Source organism: Mus caroli, unplaced genomic scaffold (assembly GCF_978045245.1).
Source record: "Mus caroli unplaced genomic scaffold, Mus_caroli_1 scaffold_17, whole genome shotgun sequence".
NCBI classification, from domain to species: Eukaryota; Metazoa; Chordata; class Mammalia; order Rodentia; family Muridae; genus Mus; species Mus caroli.
The window spans coordinates 62,287,736-62,305,076 of NW_028227272.1; the positions used below are offsets into that span (position 1 = coordinate 62,287,736).

Sequence of the window (17,341 nt, forward strand, 5' to 3'; positions counted from 1 at the left end):
AAACACTGACTATTGATAGACATTGCCTTTGTTTTTGTATGTAAAGGTGAACCCACATTTTTAATATAATATTTTACTTATTATTTGAGAATTTTACACATGTATATGATGTTCATTATTTCTGTCTTCTTCATATCTGGGAAATGGATACCACCGATCTGCCTGTAATTCTACTCAGTTGAGAATTCTCAGGTAAATTTCTGAACTGGAAGAGATCAGACTGAGTGAGGTTCTTTATCTGTGGATCAGAGCTTCTAATGTGCAGATTTGTGTCTTTGCTTTGAAGTAGCTGTAGACGTGAGAATGAGGCCATTGGGAGATGGGCCAGAGCAGAATGCAGACGACATGAAGAAGGGAAAGGGAATGATTAATGGGGTCATGACATAAAGAAGGGATGATAGAGCATGGCTTCAGAGAAGAGATAAACAGAAGTAACAATGTTTGGAAAAAACAATTTGAAAACTTATTATTTTATAAGCATCCAAAAATATTCATGTAATAAATCCATGTAAATGTATTTCTATTGAAATAATTTCCCTTAATTTTATGCCAGGACATATATCACTTTTATTCCAGTAATCACAGTCTTCACACATGTCACTCATATTCTGCGCCTTTAGTACTGTCTTAGGATGACATTATCCTAAGAAGTTCCTAGATAACTTCCTAAAGTGCCTTTATTAAGTAAGCATCCCCATTGAAACATTAGGGGCAAGAGCTCAACATTTTATTAAAACATTTTAAATAAATGAAGTGCAAACATTACCAGGGCATGCTATATGATAAAATTGTTATTCTCATTGAAAATATGGTAAATCTTCAATTTAGCTTAGTGGCTATAACTTATAAGTTCACTTTCCTTTTAAATTATATATATATATATATATATATATATATATATACACACACACACACACACACACACACACACATATATATGGAAATACATAGAACATGCTTAGCACATATTATGTATGCACATTTATATTAAGGTTTTAATTATTATTATGATTATTGTCACAATTATTGTGTGTGTATGTGTGTCCATGTGTGTATGTGTATATGTGCCTTCTGGTGCCTGTGGAGGCCAGAATAAGGTATGGGATTCCCTATATCTGGAGATACAGGTACTTGTGAGCATCCTGATGTAGGAGCTGGGAACTGAGTTCTTGTCTTCTGAAAGAGGACCAAGTGCTCTTAACCTACTAAACCATCTTTCCAGGCCCATATTAAAGTATTTTAAAAGAAAAATGTGAATTACTTGGCACAATAAGTTGCTGTTTATTTCTCTTTGTGAATACTCTGCTAAACCACACACACACACACAAAACACAAACAAATTAAAAGATGGAAACAAATAGGCATTAGGAAATTGGAGTGATGGGTAAATAGGTTTTAGAAGAATGGACATTTTGCAATCCTGGTAAGGGAAAGATTTGGAAAATCAGTTCCTTGCCTTTTCTCTAGCCAAGGGTCTTCTGCAGTTTAATACCATCCTAGATTTCTGAAATGGTGCCTGATGTTGGCAGCATCAAAACCTGAGTGCCAACATTGCACCGACTTCAGCCATATTTTGCTTAAAGATCCAGAATCAAGGGATTCTGGGAACTATTTGTCTGATGAGCAGGAGTCAGTAAACTCGTGTTCAAGACTATGAAGTCTTCTGGCCTAGCATGGAGACCAGTGCTTAAGACAAGGAGGCTCTCATAAGCTCTTTAATATATTTTTGGTGAATTTTGAGATTTGACATTCTTCAAAGATGACCCAAAGAACTTGTCCCTTTTAACCATTCCCAAGAGTTATCCTCTTTAAAATATCTTGACATTCAATTAGAGATACCTAGGAAAGAGCTGGCTGAGCATGTGGGTCAGTAACTCAGGAAAATTAGAAGTTTTCTATGTGCTGAGGTTACTGGGCAAAATAAATTCCCAAGCCAGTCAACTGTTTGAAATTCTCATTACCCCACTCAGTGACCACAGTTTCCCATAGAGTAGAAGTGTACGTTGAGTGAGTACCAGACTTTAATGTGAAGGCTGTGTTTTGTTGCAGCTGACATTTTTTCTCTGTCATTATACACATAACAGTTCTGGAGAAGTAGGTACAGAGTGTGAAAAGGGGATGTGGTATAAAAAACAATTTATTTCAAGATATTTTTGTAGGGATTGTCTCAAAAAGTAGTGTAAAAGTTGGACTTGAAAAATGAATGAAAGTTAATCAGCGGACAAAAACCAGTAGATGTGACTGAAATCCTGAGAAGTTTAGTTATTCAAGGAACAGGAAACAGATGTGATGTCAGGGTGATGGCTAGACACCACGTGGATTATTTTGTGATGTGTGATGGGATTCTATAAATATTTTAGAGCAATAAGTCTATGAGGAAATAAAGTCATCAGGATGAAGTTCAAAAAAGCATCACCCCGGATTTTGCAGTGAAGTGAGAATAAGAGTAGAGAACTCCCCGAAATTGCAATCAGAATAGTACGAAAGTGGACAAGATAATGAGGTTTGGTTGAAGATGGTGAAAGGGAAGAATAGAGACAAGGGAATAGAGAAATTACCTAAGAAGTAGAACTAATTAGACATTATCACTGGATAAGTTGTTCAAGTTTGCTAACTCAAACCAATGTGTAGTGTGGGGTCACTGAGAATCCTTAGGATTGGTTAGCACAGGTGTGTGTGTGTGTGTGTGTGTGTGTGTGTGTGTGTGTGTGTGTGTGTGTGATTTGGATGAGTTCCTGCATACCAAAGTGGAGCTGTCAGCTGCTAAGTACATGCACAGTCAAGTCCTGATCAAAGATATAAATGTTTTCATCAGCAAACACGATGTGAATGAAGGAGGTATTCTGTACGGAATCTAGCTATTTGTTAACTTTGTGTTACGCTGATGGCCTGCTTCACTGTAAGAGTTACAGAAGTCTCAGAGTATCTTCACAGTTCACCCTATCCTACATACCTAGACATGGTTCACACACACACACACACACACACACACACACACAGTCACATACATACGTATACATGCACACACACATATGCACACACACACAAAGATTATATTCACTTTTATGTGCAAGAATCTCTGACCATGTTTACGTATGTGCACCGCACATGTACAGTCCTCATGGAGATCAGACAGTTTAGTAAGATCCACGGGGACTGACATTCCACACAGTTGTGAGCCACTATGTCAAAGTGCTCTCAGCTAAGGAACCATTTCTCCAGTCCCCGATGCACATCCATTAGTGTCCTGCTAACGGTATACATAAACAAATCTCATATTACAGTGATTCATAGACCCCTTTTTTCCAGACACATTTAGTAGTCTAACGTAATCATTTGTTTTTATTTGGCTCCTACATGCTCATGACAAGTGCCATTTCATGTTTGTATATTTAAAAAGAACACCAAAATCATCAAAATAAACTTATCAGAATTAAAATTGCTTAATTTTAACTTTCTACAAAATCAATGTCATTTCATATTTTATTGACTTGAAAAATACATTAAAATGATGCCTTACTTGGATAAATAAGATAGAAACACAATATGATATGCACGGAATGCAATCAGGAAAGAGATTTATCACTCAAAATGAAATAATTTATTAAATACCTTTTTCCCTTAACGCGATTAAGTATCTCAGAAAGTTTCTTTTTGGAATTTTTTCTATGTCAAAAAGACATAGAAAATCATCTTGTGTCTGAAAGAGAGGGGAAAATTACATTGTTGTAAGACTCAATGCTGTTATTATCTATTTAAAATTTCCAGCCAAACCATCTGAAAGATATTAAAAATAAATTACCAGCATGCAATTACCATAGGTAGATCTTGTGCTGTCACCAAGCGATAATGGATGAATGGCAGACGAGATGCACAGTTGATGAGGCATTATTCTAGGTCCAGAAGACGCTTCCAGATACGTCAGAGCTGTCTAATTAACACAGCAGACATACTCCCTATGAAGAGCTTTGTCTCACATCTACCACCCAAGGATTTTATCTGGTTTATCATGAGCTTACTAAGTAATTAAATTATCTCGGTGTTGAGCAACCGCATCTTTAGTGATAGGGCTGTGTGCAGCAGGAGTACATACTGTCATATTCAGGCTATCTTGTGTCTGTAGATTTAATTAGTAGCCCTTACACGCCACCCAAGGAGAGATAGGACCCAGGAACGTTCATCATTAAGGATCCAAAATGAGAGATGTAATCTTAGAAAATTAGTGTGAAACCTCACAATGTGAGACATTGTGAGCTGGAACAAGAGAACCTGGAAAGGGAAGAAGACTGGAAATGTGTAAACAAATGGTAGGTGTTGTAATCTGATAGCAGTCTGCTTAAACAGGAAGAGTGGCAGTCTTCCAAAGGGAAAAGGGCATAGGAAGTTATCAATGTAGCAACAGGAGATTTCCATAAAAGTGACACAGTTTTTTTTTTTACTTATTTATTTCATTTTTAAGTTAAATGTATATGTGTGTCTGTGTGCATATTTATGCTCAGGAAGAGCAGAAAGGAATCTTGACTTATGCATCATCTCTCCAGGCCCAGCCAAAAAAAAAATTGAAATTAAACAGACCCCAAAAAAACATTTATAATGAGGTAAATGAGAAAAAAGTGTATAAGTGTATAAATTTCTTGGTTTCATTTTTCTCACAGATGCCAATTTGAGGTTGGTCTTTCTGTTTACTGTTTTATTATTTACCTCTATCCCTCTCCTCTTCTTCTTCTCTTTCCCTATCTCTCCCTCTCGTCCCTCTCCCCTGCCCCATCTCCCCCTTTCCCTTTCTCCCCTTTCTACCTCTCTCTCCCTCCCCCTTCTCTCCTCTTGCTCCCCCTTTTCTCCATCTCTTTCTCTCTCCTTTTCCTCTCTCCCCCTCTTTCCTGCCTCTCCCTCTTTTCTCCTTTATTCCTTTCTTCTTTACTTTATTGTAAATGTTTTTTAGGTAAATTTGCACACTGCCACTCAGGCTGGCTTGAGTTCTGGAGTTAAATGACTCTCCAGTAGTCTCCCAAAGTAGCTGGGACCGCAGGCTACCACAGCAGCAGGTTCCTATTCTCTCTCCTAAGAGGCCATTCCAATAATCATTCCACTTACTTGAATCCTAAAAACTTTCAAGCAGAAAAACACTTTTCTACAAGGGAACCAGAATTTGGTAGTTCATTGGAAGTTTGGGCTCTAGGTTGTTTTTGTTTTTGTTTTTGTTTCTTTACATTTTTTTTTTTTTAGGTATTTTCTTCACTTACATTTCAAATGTTATCCCGAAAGACCCCTATTACCCTCCCACTGCCCTGCTCCCCAACCCACCCACTCCCTCTTCTTGGCCCTGGCGTTCCCCTGTACTGGGGCGTATAAAGTTTGTAAGACCACTTTGACAAGGTGTATCTCAGAATCACCGGAGGACACCGATCTGATTTTGAATTCCACATGCAAACCACCAGTTGTGAAGCAGATCAGTGCCAAATGCGGACGCTGAGAACATCACTCAAACTGCTCCCAGCAGATGCTACTGTCAACAGGTGTGAGTTTTCAGAAACCTTGGGACCAATATGGAAGTGAGCAGCACAGGGCACGTTCAAGTGCAATCAGCGCAGGCTGGATGAGAGGAAACAAAGATTTAAAAATGGCATCTAAGTGCCAAGTGCCCAGGGTAGAGGAAGCTTGTTAATATAAATAAAGCAAAGAATAACTTAAAAACACTGTCTTACTACATTAGTCTGCTAACTAGACCTAGTAACTGCCCCTAAATTAATTTCTCTATACCCATAGACTACTGCATCTCTAAGACTTCACCAGAGAAGTTTTTTTGCACAGTGCCTTGTAATTAATATAGAAACTCAAACATATCATAGTTGCTAAGAGTGTCTGTAGAGTGATCAGTCACAAATATGAGATCTCACATTCCCTGTTCCCAAGGGTCAGAGAACAAGGCAGGAGAGACTGGTGGAAGGATTTTAAGAACCAGAGGTCAGCAATGACTAGAACAAACAAAACAATGTCTTCTATACATGGAATATAATATTTTAGCATAATTAAATTCACACCAAAATACACAAATATATATATATATATACACATACCACAAAATATGAAAATCTGGTGGGAATAATTCATTCCAGTGAATGTACCTGGCAAATACTTTGTTCTGTGTTAATATGATCTTAAAGTCACCTCAGAATCATCCTCAGAATATTTTTAAGGGTGTCAGACTGCCTCATCTTCAGTGTTGAATCATAACTGCTTAGGGTATGAACATCCATTTTCCATTTAATAAATTGCTCTATAATTGTCCAGCCTTTCCCAGTACTTATCCTCCCTCTACAAAGTTTCGAGTTGGCCTTCTGTTTGAACTCTACCACAACTATTACTTAGTCATAACGTTAGAATTTTTCCTGCTCATTTAATTGAATCTCTCCTTAGACATGATGTAATGTGCCTTCTGACTGTGAGCATTGTGCCAAGTCCTAAACACACGAAGAAAGGAAAGTCCCAGCTCTTAGAGTAAGATAAGGCACTGGGTACGTAGAATGTAGGGTATTTTTATACTACTTAGGAAATTAATGTAATTTACACAAACACATACTGTTCTCTCCACATTGCATCTTGTGAGAGTCTATGAAATGATTTTACATGCCTATGAGTTAGAGATTCAGATACTTTCAAAAGACCCAGATGACGACAGAGAGACGTTATTGTTATTCAGATGAAAACTTTAGGTGGACAAATCATGCATTTTTACATGCTTTAAACAATTTCCAGTTCAACTCCAAAGGAAGTCACAGGAAGAAGAAGAAGGCATTTTGTTGTTCGTGTGTATGGTCACCAATATAGTTCACTTTATTTTGATGACAAAGCACTGGGTTCCAACTACTGAACTGCTAAATTTGCCTCTGCCATTTTCATTTCCTCTGCAATCTGGAAATTATGGCTAACAATCAGAGCAGAGTTGCAGTGGCCTTGAAAGGACCCAGATGTGCTCTTTGGTTAAAAAAATGGAGATTAAGTTTCTCTCTTATTTAAGAGCACACTGTAGTGATTTTTTTATTTTACATACTTTACTTTGAAGGAGTAATAAAGGTGTAGTAAAATTTACACAAAACCAAAACACTCTCTTTTTCTCCATGATTAATTATATTTATTGGAAGCTCTCCAAGAGTATACACATGTGCATACATGCACCCACACATACCTGTGTACACACACACACACACACACACACACACACACAAAACTATGGAGGGTCAACTAAACTACACTATAGATCTGTATCTACTTGTGCTATGACTTGAATGAAAAGTATTCAAGGTAACATATTTCTTTCAGTCACAAACTTGAGAAAAGTTGTAATCTTCAATACCATTTCTATTTTTTCTATTTTCAGGTTCATTCTTTATTCTTTTTTGTAAGTAAGCCATTCCACACATACCATGGGGAGGAAGTATCCCAGGCTGGCCTCAAACTCTTGGGAATTCATCTGCTTTTACCTTTAAGTGCTGGGATTATAAGCATGAGTGTTCATTCTCAAACTGGAGTTATCAACTTTGTAAGTATTAGGAATTTATACATTATAGGTTAAATGAAGATGATTTTATAAATGCAAAGGTTGGGCCTTCTTATGAAAATTTAGTTTTTATAAACCAATAATAGTTTTAAAACTCAGAAGTTATGTAAATATGTTCACAGTCCTACGGACACACATATATAAATACATATATATGTAGTTTATAAAATAAATATATAATTTGCTATTTTTCAACAGGAAATTGAAGTTTACTTAATGTAACATGTCACACCTAACACTAGGAAAATGAAAGGGCTATTTCCATAAAACAGATTAAAAGTGAATACTATCTGTATTTTTATATAGCAACACCCCCAGGACTCAAACCGGGATTCCAGCATTTTCATCACATAGTTAATTTACCAAGAGTTATACTGAAGGGCAGTGCTTGAAGTGCGCCTTACGCCTCATGCATGTGGCTTGGCTTCTGTGGAGGAAGACACACTCTCTTCAGCACACGACCCAGTTTCTAAGTCTTCCACTTCATAACACTCAACAGTTTCCTCTGCAGAATCAAATTCCTGACTATGCAGTGACTCAACATTACCCCGTGGGTGGGTCATTACGTATCCTCTCGATCACCTCTGCTTTGTGCTGTGTATATTCCCATACTTCTGCCAAGTCTTCACTCGCCCATTTCAGACAGGCATTTCACTGTCCCTTTGTTTAATGTCTTTATAATGCTTCTCATTCTCCTTAAGTGCTTCATAGAGAGCTTTCCTCCATTTTTCTACCACTTCTTTCCAATACCAAGAAGATGATTTTTCTTTAATCATAAGATCAGATGCTTCCTAGATGACGTCTCCTACATCTTTATTTTCTTTTGCTTCTGGACCACAGTTCAGAGTCCTGGGTGTTAGCTGGTCATCCTAAAGCTTCGTTTTGGTCAAGCCCTTTGGCAACACTTTTCCTCTGCCAGCAAGAGACCCAGATGCAGAGAGCTGAATCATCTTCAGCATCCTCCTTGGAACAGGACTATTCTTCACTTTCTCTTGGGCTTCTTCCTGTTTCTGCTTCATCCAGGGATTCGGTTTTTTTTCAGAGACAACAGTGCTGGGTTCCCAGGGAGTGTAAGAATGGTACAATCTCCTGGCACCACCACCAGCAACCTGGGTCTGTAGACTGACATGCCCACTGGGTCTCTGACAGCTCTAATTTGTCGGTTATTTTAAACCCCTTAATAATTTTCTTAAATTACAAATATATTAATTTTGTACAAATATACAAATTTATTTTACAAATAAATTTACAAATATATTACAAATATATTATTTATTGTTTAATTATACAGGGTTCATAGAGAAAATTCATTTGTGACATTGAGCATAATCTATTTTTAGATTATGTGACTTTATCTTCATTATTTTATTTAATTATATGACCACATAAATAAAAAGAACAATTGTATTTCCTTTAAATGGAAAAAATAAGTTGTTTTTACTTTTAATTTTTTTTTTAGGATCCTACACAATTTAGATTCCTTTGGCTTCCCAACTTAAACTCAAAGCCAGGAAATGAACTGTTTTCCTATGAATGCTTTCAGCGAGAGGACTCAGTATACTTTGAAATGTTTTCTGTGTGCAGACTCTTAGGACTCACTTACCAATTGTTCCGATTGTCTTTAACAGGAAGCAGGAACGTGGTCAGGGCTTTGAGAATGGTGGAGAAAAACACTTTATATAGAAATATTCTTCAATAAGACAGTAATATGCACCAAGTAATTCTGTGTAAAGTTTTAACATCAAAATCAACTCCTCTACTTTTTAAATCCATTTTTGGGAGATACAGGGAATAAAGTTTATTTTAATCTTCAGCATTCAGCTTTAAAATTCCCCTTAAATCACGTGTGTGCGTGCATGTTTGTGTGTGTGTGTGTGTGTGTGTGTGTGTGTGTGTGTGTGTGTGCTTGTGGTCTTTTTAAAATGGAATCCACAAGCATGCATTGAGGAAGCAGAACTGTGTATGAGGCAAGTTCTGTAGAAAAATTTCCCCATGTTGAATTATTTTTGGCAGTGGTAACTTGTTTGAACTGTAGGCTTGATACATACTTTATACTGAGATTTTTTTTTTTTTAAGAGCTGTGCCCTGGAAGCAAATGATAATAGAACAGGAGTAATCTCCCTCTGTCTCTGTCTCTTTCTCTGTTTCTGTCTCTTTCTCTGTCTGTCTCTTTCTCTGTCTGTCTGTCTGTCTCTTTCTCTCTCTGTCACTCTGTGTGTTTGTGTGTGTCTGTGTGTCGAAAATTTTAAAGTCATTCAGCTGTTTTTGCACAACTTTTACATTTACAGATTTGGTTTCTTTATGGAAAATCAGCACCATGGGGAAGAGACTTGTCTTAGTCAGGGATTCTATTCCTGCACAAACATCATGACCAAGAAGCAAGTTGGGGAGGAAAGGGTTTATTCGGCTTACATTTCCACATTGCTGTTCATCACTGAAAGATGTCAGGACTGGAACTCAAGCAGGTCAGGAAGCAGGAGCTGATGCAGAGGCCACGGAGGGATGTTCTTTACTGGCTTGCTTCCACTGGCTTGCTCAGCTTGCTCTCTTATAGAACCCAAGAATACTAGCCCAGAGATGGTCCCACCCACAAGGGGCCTTTCCCCCTTGATCACTAATTGAGAAAATGCCTTACAGTTGGATCTCATGGAGGCATTTTCCCAACTGAAACTCCTTTCTCTGTGATAACTCCAGCTTGTGTCAAGTTGACACAAAAACTAGCCAATACAAGACTCTTAAAATTTCCTGGTAAAATTAAACAAAAGTACATCCTAGGTCTGGGAAAATAGCTCAACTAGTAAAAATGTTTGGTGTGCAAAAATGAGCATCCTACTTTTATTCCCAGAATCTGTGTAAAAATGCTGTGCATGGTGGTAAATCTATGATTCCAGCATAGGAGAAGCAGGAGGAGCAGATCCTGGGGCTTGCTAGTCAGCCATCCTAAATGCATTAGCAAGTCCCAGGTCCCAGGGAGAGATCTTGTCTCAAGAAACAAAGTAGTAAGGCAGGTGTCTTATGAGGAATACCAGGGGGATTCCACAGATGGGCATGCTCACTCTCACATACACATGACCATAGATACATACACAATATATTCTAATACAATATTAAAATTTATAACTTTAAATTTAAAAAAGTTGAACATATTAAGGATTTTTAAAATCCCATGATAAAGCAGATTCTAGCATGTAATTCCTATGCCAATCATCAATGCTTCTTTGTTATTTTCTTTTTTTTATTCTAACATAATATTTTTATTGATTACTTGGGAATTTCACATCATGAATGCTGATCACACTGACTTTCTAGTACTCCCAGGGCTGCCTCCCCAACCCTGGTGACCTCCCCCACACACACACAGAAGAAGGACAAACCAAGTCCTACTTGTGTTACCCACATACTCACTGGAGCATGGTCAAACTCCCAATGGCGAGCCCCTTAGAGAAAACTAAGTCCTTCCCCAACTTCATCCTGGTCAGAAGCAACCAGTTGTGGAGAGTTACACTTCAGCATCTTTGTCACAATTGTAAAGAGTTCTCTTCAGTGATTTTCTGTCTAGGCTGTTACTTTTTTTGTTGGGGTTGGGGTAGGAGTTATCACAGAAGCCTTCTATGTCCCTGTTTCTCAACTATGAGTTTGCAACATGACCTCCAGGTCAACATGGGCCACAGACAGCAGTATGATCCCCAGCAGTAACAGGGCCCATGGACATCAGCGTGGCTTCAGGTGGTAGCACTGACAACAAACATCTGCATGGCTTTTGGTAGTAACATGGAACACAGACTCCAACATGATCCCTGAGTGCTGCAGGACCATGGATCCAAATATGGCTCATGGTGGCAGCAAGAAGCACGACATCAACATGACTGCCTGCAGCGGTATTCTGTTTTCTCTTATAAAGTGCAACACTATGAAATTGTCTAGTTGGATGTATACCTTTATATTTTTATTAGCATTTTAGTTTTTCAAATAAGCAAAAGATAGTATCTGTGGCTAAAAGAGATGTGTAAACAAATCAGAAGGGAGCACCGACTGCATGACTTGCTTCAACCTTCATATTTTGATATATTTCTTGCCAATTTGTGCAGATTTATCCCATTTGTTTTAAAGTCCCACAGGATGAATCTATCATAATTATTTAGCCATAACATTGAACTACTTCTGTTTTAAAAAGTTATTTTAACAAACACATTTCTGTTGAATAAATGACCTCACATTCATCTTCTAATTAGTGTTCTTCTCATTACTTTTACTTTTCCAATCTTCCTTCCTTCCTTCCTTCCCCTTCTTTCCCCTTTTCCCTTTCCCCTTTCCTCTTTTTTCCCTTTTTCCTCTTTTCCCTTTTTCCCCCTTTTTCCCCTTTTCCCCTTTTCCCCTTTTCCCCTTTTCCCCCTTTTTCCCCCTTTTTCCCTTTTTCCCTTTTCCCTCTTTCCCCCTTCCCCATTTTCCTTTTCCCCCTTTCTTTTTCCCTCTTTCCCCCCTTTCCCCCTTCTTTTCCTCCCTTTCCCCCTTTTTCCCTTTTTTCCCTTTCACTTTTCCCTTTACCCTTTTTTCCCTTTTCCCTTTCCCCTTTTCTCTTTCCCCTTTTTCCTTCCCTTCCCTTCCCTTCTCTTCCCTTCCCTTCCCTTCCCCCCTCTCTTTCTTTGATATTATTGAGGCAGAGTTTCTCTGTGTAGCCCTGACTACCTTGAAACTTGTTCTGTGGATCAGGATGTCCTCATACTTACTGAGATCTGCCTGCTTCTCTCTCTCTCAAGTGCTCGAATTAAATGTATGCACCACCATTACAGGCATGCTTGGCCTAATCTGTTTTCTTAATATTGTTCTATAATTGCTTTTTGGAGGGGGTAGTTGGCCCGGTTTCTGAGCTTTTACATATATAAAATTGTGACTATAGTTAGTTCATATTATGTTCTCAATACCTTTCTTTCCTTTTGAATCTCTACTTCTCTCCAACTAGACATCCAGAGGGTACACAACTGAAAAATATGCCACTCCTCCCACAGTGATTACTATTAATACCTCCTCCTGTGGGAATGGATAAATCTTGTTGGAATTTCCTCTATCACTGGTGGAATGTTGAAGGAGCAACCATGTATAGGTGTTTATTGCCATAAATACCTTGAAATGTGATTGAAATGGCCAACTATATCTAGATGGCAGTGTTTTGTGGTACTCCACTTCATACGTTGGCTCTCATATTTTTCACAGACAAGGAGGAATCAAGTTGGAAATGAATAGAAAATTCAGTTCTTGCTGGTTAGCTTTCATAGTGCTGTAAGGTGCTATGCGGGCTGTCTTGAGAGAAAACTCAACAGTCCTACCCAGCTCTAGACCATACTTGCTATAATTCCAACTGAAATAAATCTATTGTGCCAATAATTGATGACTATATAGAATTAATGAACTTCTTTGTGATTATGTTGGAGGTCTGTTTCACACAAGGAAGTATACATCTGGTACTACAAACCTCATCACACCCCACCATAATGTCAACTGGCTTAAATGATACATTCTAAAATTTTTACTTAAATTGACTTATCTACTATCAAAATTCATATTTTATTATCTGAATTCATTGCTTGTACCAAATATTCAGTCATGTGGAATTGTATTTCTAGTGATCTGGAATTGACTCTATAATGTGAATTTTTAATCACTATTCAAACCATGTAAATTTGTAGGGCTCTACTTCCTTTTGGCCCACAGTGATTGCTTATCTTCTAAAAACAAAAAAAAAGGTCATTGGCCAAAACATGGCTCAGTCATATGATACAAGTTGTGCTTGTTTATGTGCCTAAATGAGTAAATGTGTCAGATTACCTGTTAATTACATCTGATCATCCCTTGAGTTTCTAAAAGAACTCTACATCACAGAAGCAGAAGAAGATGACAACCATCAGGTTTTCTTCCAAGTTGAAGGTCATCAAAATTCTCCAAAAATATTGCAGTATACAGGCACTGACAAGTCAGTTGTGATGTTGTTGTAACATTGGGATACATTTCCTAGGTTTCTATAGAATCAGATATATCGCTTTTAATTGGTTAATTATAAGAAAAGTCAAGACTTTCTAGAAACGGAGTTTTAAGTTACTTACATCAGAGAATATATTGAGTGGACTTCTGTTTGGAAAATGGCTGATAATCAAAGCCAGTAGCATACAGGCAAACAAGGGCAAGTATGGGTGCTAGGGATCAAATTATGGTAGGAATTTGAAGCAACATGATGGGGCAAAGAGGGAAGACATAGAAAGAGTACAGTGAATCCTGAAGGGATTCAGAAGGTAAGAGACACAGGACTCTAGGTGGCTGCAGATGGAAGGGTGAAAGAAGGTGAGGATCCTGGCAGATCTCCACCTTAGAATGGATAATAGTGTCAGTAACAGAGACAGGGGTTGTTAAGGTGTTGCTTAATAACTTCGGGAGAAAGAAAGAAATTTGACATGATTGGACTATAGAAAAAGTAAATAAATTAAAGTTAAAAAAACCTCCTTGCATTATTCTTCATCAAGGGAGTCTTCCATAGGTTTTACAGTTGCCCTATTTTAATTTTTCTTTCTCATTATTTTTCTTTAGAAAATAATATAGATTATTATTTCAATACAGAAAATACAATAATTTTATTTATGTAGTTATCTTTTACTTATGTATTTATATTTTATTTATATATTTAATAATGATTTTATTTATGCAAAGCTTCATATGTTTGATTGATAATGTCCATTTCTGACCACCTGTATACCTGTTGATACCTCTGGAATGCATCTATAAAGAATAGTAAGGCAATTCTAGATTGTCTACATAAAACATAAGGGCAATACAATACAAAACTGTGTATTTCTATTTTGCTTGCATATATGTCTGTGTGAGGGTTTTGTTTCACCTGTAACTGGAGTTATAAACCATTCTGATCTTCCAGTGGGTGCACAGAATTAAACTTGGGTCCTCTGGAAGAACAGTCAGTGCATTCAACCACTGACACATTTTTCTAGCCTGACAGTATCTTATTTACAGACTCTGGTTTCCCCAGGGTTGGAAATTAATTCTTGTTGTTTAAATCAATTAAATTGTAGCAACTTATTATAGCACCTATTAGAGAACTAAGACATTAAGACTTTTGGATATTAAAATTGCTGTAATTCTAAATCCAAAGAGAAAGTTAAAATATTATCCTCTGGACAGTAGGTAACCCCAGAGTGATATTTGAATAAACTAGTGCTTCTTTTCATGTTACTTAAAAAAATTAGGATTACAAATTTAAAATTTTTGCCCCTTCTTAGAAATGGGAACAAAACACCCACGGAAGGAGTTACAGAGACAAAATTTGGAGCTGTGACGAAAGGATGGACCATCTAGTGATTGCCATATGCAGGGATCCATCCCATAATCAGCTTCCAAATGCTGACACCATTGCATACACTAGCAAGATTTTTCTGAAAGGACCCAGATATAGCTGTCTCTTGTGAAACTATACCGGGGCCCAGCAAACACAGAAGTGGATGATCACAGTCAGCTATTGGATGGATCAAACGTCCCCCAATGGAGGAGCTAGAGAAGTTACCCAAGGAGCTAAAGGGATCTGCAACCCTATAGGTGGAACAGCAATATGAACTAACCAGTACCCTGGAGCTCTTGTCTCTAGCTGCATATGTATCAAAAGATGGCCTAGTTGGCCATCACTGCAAAGAGAGGCCCATTGGACTTGCAAACTTTATATGCCCCAGTACAGGGGAACCCCAGGGCCAAAAAGGGGGAGTGGTTGGGTAGGGGATTGGGAGGGTGGGTATGGGGGACTTTTGGGATAGCATTGAAAACGTAAACGAGGAAAATACCTAATAAAAAATAAATTAAAAAATTTTCACTTTGCTTATGCAGGCTCAGAATAGAAATCCAATCCTGTCAATCCTATTACTTGGGGTTTTCTTTTTGTATCCTTCAAAGCATGGTTCCATTGATGCTGATCAATTAAGTTGAGGGATTTTTTTATGGCCAGGAGTCTTTTATATATATATATATATATATATATATATATATATATATATATATTTTATTACGTATTTTCTTCAATTACATTTCCAATGCTATCCCCAAAGTCCCGCATACCCTACCCCCTACTTCCCTACCCACCCATTCCGATTTTTTGGCCCTGGCGTTCCCCTGTACTGGGGCATATAAAGTTTGCATGTCCAATGGGCCTCTCTAGTGATGGCCGACTAGGCCATCTTTTGATAAATATGCAGGTAGAGTCAAGAGCTCTGGGGTACTGGTTAGTTCATAATGTTGTTGCACCAACAGGGTTGCAGATCTCTTTAGCTCCTTCGATACTTTCTCTAGTTCCTCCATTGGGGGCCCTGTGATCCATCCAATAGCTGATTGTGAGCATCCACTTCTGTGTTTGCTAGGCCCCGGCCTAGTCTCACAAGAGACAGCTATATCAGGGTTGGCCAGGAGTCTTTTAAATACACAGAAAGCATCATGCCAAGTATTTGAATGATTAGCACATGCATAATCAGTATATGAAAATAGCCTTAAATTTCAAAGCAAATCAAAATAGATTTTATCTGTGGTTTCATTTTTGTAACCCCACCTTTGCTGAAGCTATAAAGAGGGAAGGCCTGCACAGGTTGTCGCTTCCTTGGTCCTTTAAGTCCAGAGTTAGCCACACCTCTTTGTGTTCTCATGCGACCTTTCATAGAACACACTGCAATACTGACTTTGAAATATTATTTTACCTCTGTCCTAGTTGCTTTAGTCCAATTTGCAGTCCAGTTTTAGTGTTTAGTCTGGAAAGGAAATATTTACTTTCTTACATCGCTGTCACCATTACAGTTCCATCTGGTCTTTGTGTTAATTCAGGGATTTTTGTCATAGTATGGTCCACCCAACCACTTCTGTTCAGAGTAAGTTGTTTCTTAAATGTAAAACCATTCATTAAGATGATTGGTTGCTAGGCAAAAGGAAAGCACATATAGCTTATTTACTCTATAATTAACCAGAAAACAGGAAAAGAACAAACTAGTAGTGCAGGTTCAGATAACAAGGAGACAGGGTAGCTAAAAAAGCAGGACCAGAGGAGAAAGTAAGGCTGTGTTGGATTGTGATATGCGCAGAGGCTTCTCTGACATGGAAACACATCTTAGTTGCAAACACAAATGGCAGACAAAAAGCATAGATCAGGCTGTTTGAAAGTAGACCTTGTAGAAAGACAGGAGCAGTCCTGAAAAAAGCACAGAGAAGAGCCAGCCTGGAGAACAGATGGATAGAGATGGCAAGCATAGCAGGAACATCTTGGCATTGGGTAGGGGAGCCTCACTGAAGTCAGATGTGAAGGTAGTCAGAATTACAGGAACAAAATGGGATTTTCTTCTCTCCCTTTTGTAGAGTTTTCCTGAAAAGCTTAAAACAGAAACAGGATCAATCATCAGTTACTTCTTGAATATATGTCTTAAAATTCTCAGCCTTTTGACAGATATGGGACTTATAAGGCAACAATAGACCTGCAAAGTTAGTTCATAGAATTTTCACAAATGTGGAAATGTTCAGGTGTGTTGAAATAAGGCAGTTGCAATAGAAATGCTTATTAATGGTAAGGTTATGCAAACCATAGAGGAAAGTATTGCTCATATCCAGGAGGGTAAAAACGAGTACCATTTCCAAGAAAACCTTCTAGAAACTTTATCACATGTCACTAGAAATTCTCCATGGGCAAAAGTGTGGAAGTGTGTCTAATGTTGGAGGTGATCACTTATATATCAATGTATTATAAATGGCATTTGATAAATG

The 17,341-nt window shown here is 37.9% G+C and overlaps 1 pseudogene; it reads right to left on the bottom strand.

The window, feature by feature from the left end:
- Nucleotides 1–7,965: 7,965 nt before the first annotated feature.
- On the bottom strand, nucleotides 7,966–8,580 carry LOC110311331 (geminin pseudogene; annotated as a pseudogene).
- Nucleotides 8,581–17,341: the final 8,761 nt, after the last annotated feature.